Below are 7,978 nucleotides of genomic sequence, written 5' to 3'. Positions count from 1 at the left end.
GATTGCATATATTACTGGTCACACGATAAAATTATGAACGAATTGATAGCTATATGAAATAATAATTAGAGTAAATAAACCTTTTTTTTTTTAAATACCACGTGAATCAGTTTTATCTGGAGACTTGAGTTTCTTATACAAGTTTATTTTTTTCTTTTTGCATTTCCTGTCATTCTTACATACCAGGAGAGTCAGTTTTATCTAGACACTTAAGTTTCCTCTTCTAGTTTATTTTTATGTCATAGTTGCGAATTGCAAAATTAATATTCCTCTCCAAAAATGGACTGAAAGCACAGCAATAGCCATGGAAGGTAAAGCATTGAATTCCAGTTGTTATTCAGTATTGGTTGCAGGGGAGAAACAGAATTAAGCAGAGTCTGGCTCCCTTTGATACCACGAATGCCAATAGAAAACACCAAAGCCCAAAAGAGGAACTCCCTCTGGTGTGTATCACTGCTCCACGTGTATTGAGTGGTCTTTCACATGAAGAGAATCCTGAAGTCTTCCAAACAAAATCTGGATTTAATTCAGGAACGTGGAATGAAAAAATTAGGTGCATCTTTCCATCAAAGACAGGATGAAAACCAAGTGAAGAGGGAGACAGTCTGTGTTCTCACAGCTGACAACCAATACATCTGAATAAGTGATAAATACAAAAAAGACTGCTTAGAAAATTAAGGGAGATAAAAGGCCTAAATACGTATGCTCAATTCATTATACGTAAATTAGCTATAAAAATAATTTAAATAGGAATTGCAATACATAAATTACCTTTAAAAATAATTTAAATATGTATTACAATACCCACAAAGTAAACGAAATGAAGTTGAATATTGGCGAGAGAGAGAGAGAGAGAGAGAGAGAGAGAGAGAGAGAGAGAGAGAGAGAGAGAGAGAGAGATTCATAGTTTTTAATCAACCATTCTATTGTAATCTTAGAATTGATAAATAACAAGTTAAGGAAAATGCTAAGTTACGATCGAGTTTAATTGAAATCCAGCTTGATATTCGGATACGTCCATAACCCAAGAGAGAGAGAGAGAGAGAGAGAGAGAGAGAGAGGAGAGAGAGAGAGAGAGAGAGAGAGAGAGAGAGAGATTCATAGCTTTTAATCAACCATTCTATTGTAATCTTAGAATTGATAAATAACAAGTTAAGGAAAATTATAAGTTACGATCGAGCTTAACTGAAATCCAGCTTGATATTCGGATACGTCCATAACTCGAAAGAGAGAGAGAGAGAGAGAGAGAGAGAGAGAGAGAGAGAGAGAGAGAGAGAGAGAGAGAGAGAGAGAGATGGTGCGCATCCAAGAAAGTAATATATAAAATTCGGAGGCGCAGAACATCCATCACTCTAGTGAACGAAATCGTTCTTTACTGCCTTCGCAGTGACGGTAACTGTTCCATACTTCATTCCCCTTTATTTATGACTCCTCCTTTTTGGTGGGGATTTATTTTATTTGAATCTTTGTACACCATAACAATGTGAATACACCACACTCACATGTATGTATGTATGTATATATATATATATATATATATATACATTATATATATACATATATATATATATATATATAATATATATATATATATATATATATATATATATATATATATATGTATTTATATATATATATATGTATGTGTGTGTGTGTGCTTGTAATGTATACATTTCTAGTCTACTGAACGACAAAGGCTTCGGACATGTCCTTATTCATATATATATATATATATATATATATATATATATACATATATATATATATATATATATATATATATATATGTATATATATATATATATATATATATATATATATATATATATATATATATATATAATGTGTGTGTATGTATGTATGTATATATATACATTTATATATAAATGAGAGAGAGAGAGAGATGAGAGAGAGAGAGAGAGAGAGAGAGAGAGAGAGAGAGAGAGAGAGAGAGAGAGAGAGAGAGAGAGAGAGAGATTGCATGGAATGAGTGTAATCAATTCGATAATATAGCTAATATCTCAAGTATTGAAATAAGGTATGAAAAAATATAAATTTCTACTTAATTTTCTTTTTAAGATATTTTCTAACAAAACATCTATCTCACTCTTCATTATCATAAAGGTCTTAAAAATTCAAATAAAAACAACAATTTCTTTAAAATTCTTCTTCAATACTTGAAATATTTATTGGTGCTTAATTCTATATAATTCTGTATAATTATATATTTGAAAGTATATAATTTTGTCAGCCGTATACTGGTCGATTAAAAATGCGGATATGAAAAGCAAGGAGACAAAGAAACTTGTCATGAGGCTATTTGCATATCTAAATGAATGCATTCCTTTCCAATATAGCAAGATTCAATTATATATTCGTGTTAGTGTAAGAATCACATATCCAATGCATCTGAGTCAGAATCGATGAAGGGTTAAAATAACCACATTCAGATTTAGCATCAAGTTTTAGAGTAGGGTTGCCAGGTTGGCATTTTTGTCAGGGCAAAAAACTTCAAATTTGGCCTTTTTGAAATTGGTTGGCCTTTAGTAATATCATGAAAAAAGGTGGGCCATAAATACTATATTTTTGGCCTTTTTTTACCAATGAGTTGGCCTTTTAATGCTGCAATTGATTAGAATTTGGCCTTTTCTCATTTAGAAAACCTAGCAACCCTGGTGCTGAGTACCAAAGTAAAATCAAAGCTTGAGTAAAAAATAATAATTATTTTCGGCATCAGCAGCATTGACAATGTCGGTTTATTGGCTGGGTTACCATTGTCTGTATTATTTATGTTCTATCCTTAAATGGATCGGTTGGGATATTTCACATTTACGTACAAACAATACAGTCTGTACTCTGTAGCATTTCAAATTCACTGATTACATATTACAGCATTTGAAGTACCTCGGTAGTCCATTACTTTTCGTGGTGTTCATAAATCTTCATTAGGTTTCTTATTGAAATCTATTATTTAATGTACTCCTATTAACGTCGTATTCATATTTCGTAGAGATTTCATAACTAATATTAGTTATTATTTTCTTGATAAAATCAAAATTCGGATATAAATCTAACATTATGTGATTTTATGACAACAAAGCAAAACTTTACTTTTTTACTTTTCGTTTACAAGAAAAATAACACAACGGACAAATGGAAAGAATATCCAACAATGTAATTAATAATAAATCAAACAAGATATACGCACATGCACTTTGCAACAGTGAATATGAATGAGCAAATGAAGCCAAGCTGTACGTGTAACTACAAATCATGAAATTATTCATTCATGACAAAAACTGACGATTGCCAGAAAAAAACCGTATAATAAGGATGAATAAAAAAAAACATATAAATAGGATGGACAGAATTCTATAATCATAAAACCCTTAGGTAAGGTCGATGATATTGATGTGTCGTGTTCGAGCAAATGCTGATATACAATGATGAAAAACATTTCTTGCTTCTAGTTTGGTTGGAATACGCGCCAGACACTATAATCATTTTTGATAAAATATATTACTAAACGATGAAATATGATCATAATCATCATCATCCTCTCCTCCCACAACTATTGACGCAAAGTGCCTCGGTTATATTTCGCCAGTCGTCTCTATCTTGAGCTTTTAATTCAATACCTCTCCATTCATCATCATCTACTTCGCGTTTCATAGTCCTCAGACATGTAGACCTGGGTCTTCCAACTATTCTAGTGCCTTGTGGAGCCCAGTTAAAAGTTAAAATGCTTATTTGAAATTATATTTCAGCTGCTGATTCAAGAAATAGTTTGATATATAAGAAAGATATATAAGAATATCAAAGCTAGTAACATAATATGCGTATGAATTGCTCGCTTTCAATAAAAATCAATATGGAGACGAAGTCTCATTCCCCAGTAACATTCCTGGGAGTAACAAGTATACCAAATAATAAGTCGATGTATCAATATATGATTCAAATCACAAAGAAACATTTAATAATGAGGCAAAACACCTTTCACGTAATAGAAGTCACATTCTGATTTAATAAATTATTCGTTCATTAATGTCCATTGAAGTCAATATTGTTTAAGAACAATTTTCAAAATTGTTTTGGTGTTCATATGATCAATTCAATGAAAACGACCATGATGGAGTGAAGACAGATATTATTAATGAAAGCTACCTCGACGGTGTGATGACAGATATCTATACTCAATCAATCAATTATCATCTGAAATAACTAAAATATCTTATATAATTAGACTGGCCACTTAAACCAGTTTCCGTATTTGAATGAGTGTTACCCAGTGAAAAATACTGATATATGAGTACATACACAGTTATAAATATACATGCATACACGCACGCAAACACACACACATATTTTATATATATATATATATATATATATATATATATATATATATATATATATATATATATAATATATATATACACACATATATATATGTATATATATATGTTTATATATATAATATATATATATATATATATATATATATATGTATATATATGTATATATATGTGTGAATATATATGTATATATATGTATATATATATATATATATATATATATATATATATATATATATATATAGTGAAAATATTTTTGTTTTATACTTCACATTTGCAGACGTATATTTTCATGGATACACACAACTAATGACTGCATGTCTTCACACATTCAGAAAACTATATATATATATATATATATATATATATATATATATATATAATATATATAATATATAATATATATATATATATACATGTATACACACACACACACACATATATATATATATATATATATATATATATATATATATATATATATATATATATATAGTTTTCTGAATGTGTGAAGACATGCAGTCATTAGTTGTGTGTATCCATGAAAATATACGTCTGCAAATGTGAAGTATAAAATAAAAATATTTTCACTTTATATTTAATGAAAGTAAGACGTAAGCGAATTGATCCCAAGGGTATGGGCACCATATTATCGAGACGTTATAAATACCAAAAAAAGGACCAGTGCAATCTAAAAAAAAAAAAAAAAAAAAAAAAAAAAAAAAAAAAAAAAAAAAAAAAAAAAAACAACCATTGAAGTTTTTACAAATTTGCAATGTATTGTTGTGAGGATCAAGCTTGTTATTTGACTATTTTTTTCACTCCCGGTATAAATATGAATCCTCCAATATCATCGGAATGATAATAAGTACTGGGAAGGTATACGAGTCATACTTCAATAATAAATCACGTAAAACTGATAAAAAAAAATCCATTAAATAAATAAACGTCATCAGCTGAGATTGAATTTTGAGTATACAGTATATAAATGCAAATTAGAGACTATCGTTAAAATTATTTAACATGGTTAATTTGTTTGCTTTAAAAAAACAATAATTCGTTTGTAAAATTATCCTGTTTCCTACCATGAAATGTTCCTTTAAGGTATTAAGATACAAAAAGTCTTAAACAATTATCCTTTGGTTACAGAGCCACTAATGTCTCCGCTTCAGACCTGGATTGTTTATTTTGGGTAATAGAGTATATCACGGCCGAAAGTCTATTATTTGTTAATTACCTGCAAATCCCTAAAAAATTAACTCCTTAAGAAAAGGTAAGAATTTGTTAAATACCTTTAAAAATCAATTATACATAATTGAGCAAAACTAGGCAGTAGAAGAGTTGGAAGATCCAGGCCTACGTGACTGAGGACTATGAAACGTGAAGTAGGAGAGGATGAATGGAGACGTATTGATTTAAAAGCTCAAGATAGAGACGACTGGCGAAATCTAACCGAGGCCCTTTGTGTAAATATACGTAGGAGGAGGAGGAGATGATGATATTGATGATGATGATGATGAGCAAAGCAAATATAATCGAAAAAACTCACACGGCATTAATAAATCGCATGAAATTTCATACCTGTCATCTTCAAGGAGCCAGGCATATGATGTATATCAGCCGAAGCGATAAAAGCAGATGTCAAGAAAAAGACGTCATATATAAAGGAACCATGAGTGAAAATCTGTCTTCTTTTCACGCTTCAACAAACTTCGAAGAAGAAAAAGAAGAAGCATTCACGCAAAATGAGTTGGAAGATTGAAGACAGAATATTTAGTACGCCAGAAAATCGATAAATCTAAACTGATGTGAATGAAAAACGGAGAGAGAGAGAGAGAGAGAGAGAGAGAGAGAGAGAGAGAGAGAGAGAGAGAGAGAGAGAGAGAGAGAGAGAGAGAGAGAGAGAGAATGTATTTCAAAGGGATTGAATTTACTTATTTTTAGGTATTAGGATAAAGCATCAAGATAAACCTTGACACTCCTAACTAGAAAATTATGCAATTCTTTTTTCTTGATGAATAAGAAAATTTATATAATGGATATCTCTAACTATATATTTTGATATGTAAAATCAATACCCCTATAAAGAGTATAGGTATGTTTTTTTTTTTTTTTTGTGAAACAAAAATCAACACGTAATACTTGGTAATCCTGGAAAATTATTCAATGAACACTTGTTTAAAAAACAGACTAAGAGAAATTGTCTATTATATTTCAAAAGAGAAATCTGTTGAATGATTTGGAACAGCATACATAAAATCAGTACAATAATAATAATAATAATAATAATAATAATAATAATAATAATAATAATAATAATAATAATAATAATAATAATACGAAAAAGAAAAAGCCCAAAAAAAAAAATATTCACTTGACTTCCAATGCATCATTTTCCTAACTGACTCATTACATTGCTATATAAACGATCAGAGGATTCTGAATAATAATAATATAAAAAATAGGTTTGCCTCCATAATTCATCTTCCTAATAAAATCTATTATCCAACAGCACACTGACATTATACTTAGATTTACATTTTCAGATATTATTTTCATATAAATAAATTAAAGTACATTTAATTTTTTTCTTAACTTACAGACGTAAAGCAGATAAAAAAAGGGTGACATTGAATTGGCAGTAAAAACCTACATTACATCTATACAAATCTACTTCAAAAAAATTAGTAGAGCAGTAACATAAACAACTAGAGGGGCACTCAGTAGAGCACAGACCTCTGCCGCGGCAGCTTATTTCTCGACCTTTTGCTCGGCCTTGACCTTTGACCTTAACATATATTAATTAGCGTAGATTTTCATACACTCAAATATGATCCAAGTTTGATGACTAAACTTATGGCTGATTACGTGAATAGGACATTTTGCTAGACCGTGACCTTGACCTCCCAAAACTTAATCATTTCCAGCTTTTTACATAACAGTTAAACCCTGCAAGTTTCACTACTCTACGATTAAAATCGTGGTCAGGAAGCTGTTCACAAACAAACACACACACACAGAAACAGGGCCGAAGACATAACCTCCCTCCAATTTCGTTGGCGGAAGTAACCAGTAATGAAAAGTTTAACTAAAATACAATAAATGCATCATTTGTAGGGAAACGAAAATTACTTACATATGAATCTAAATAATTTAATTATCACCTTATGTCACATATACGATATCAAAGAAGATCAAGATTATAAGATAAATCATAGATTAATAAAATTCATAAATATATGAAATATACAATAATGTTTCAGGCAGTATTGCAACTAGAATATGTTAATATTCTCCTGAATTGTTGCATTTTTGTGACATTTTCAATAATACCCTGCATATTTCATCACACAAGAATGTCGTGGTGTTATGGATAAGCATTTTCGTAAACAATTACATCAAATCCTGATATTATACTTGATTCATTAAAAATGCTCAGTAGATATTTTTTTTTCTAATTATCAAAATTAAGGTGGTATATTAAATTCTACCAGCTTTTGATAATCAATAATGAAAAAAATTCCATTATTTCTTTTATAAACAATTAAAATATTATACTGTATAATTTGACGTACACACAAAAAAAAAAACCTGTTCTAACTTCATGAGTTTGTCAGTAGTAT

The sequence above is a fragment of the Palaemon carinicauda genome, chromosome 9 (assembly GCF_036898095.1).
Source record: "Palaemon carinicauda isolate YSFRI2023 chromosome 9, ASM3689809v2, whole genome shotgun sequence".
In the NCBI taxonomy this organism is placed as follows: domain Eukaryota; kingdom Metazoa; phylum Arthropoda; class Malacostraca; order Decapoda; family Palaemonidae; genus Palaemon; species Palaemon carinicauda.
This window is presented reverse-complemented; position numbering follows the sequence as displayed.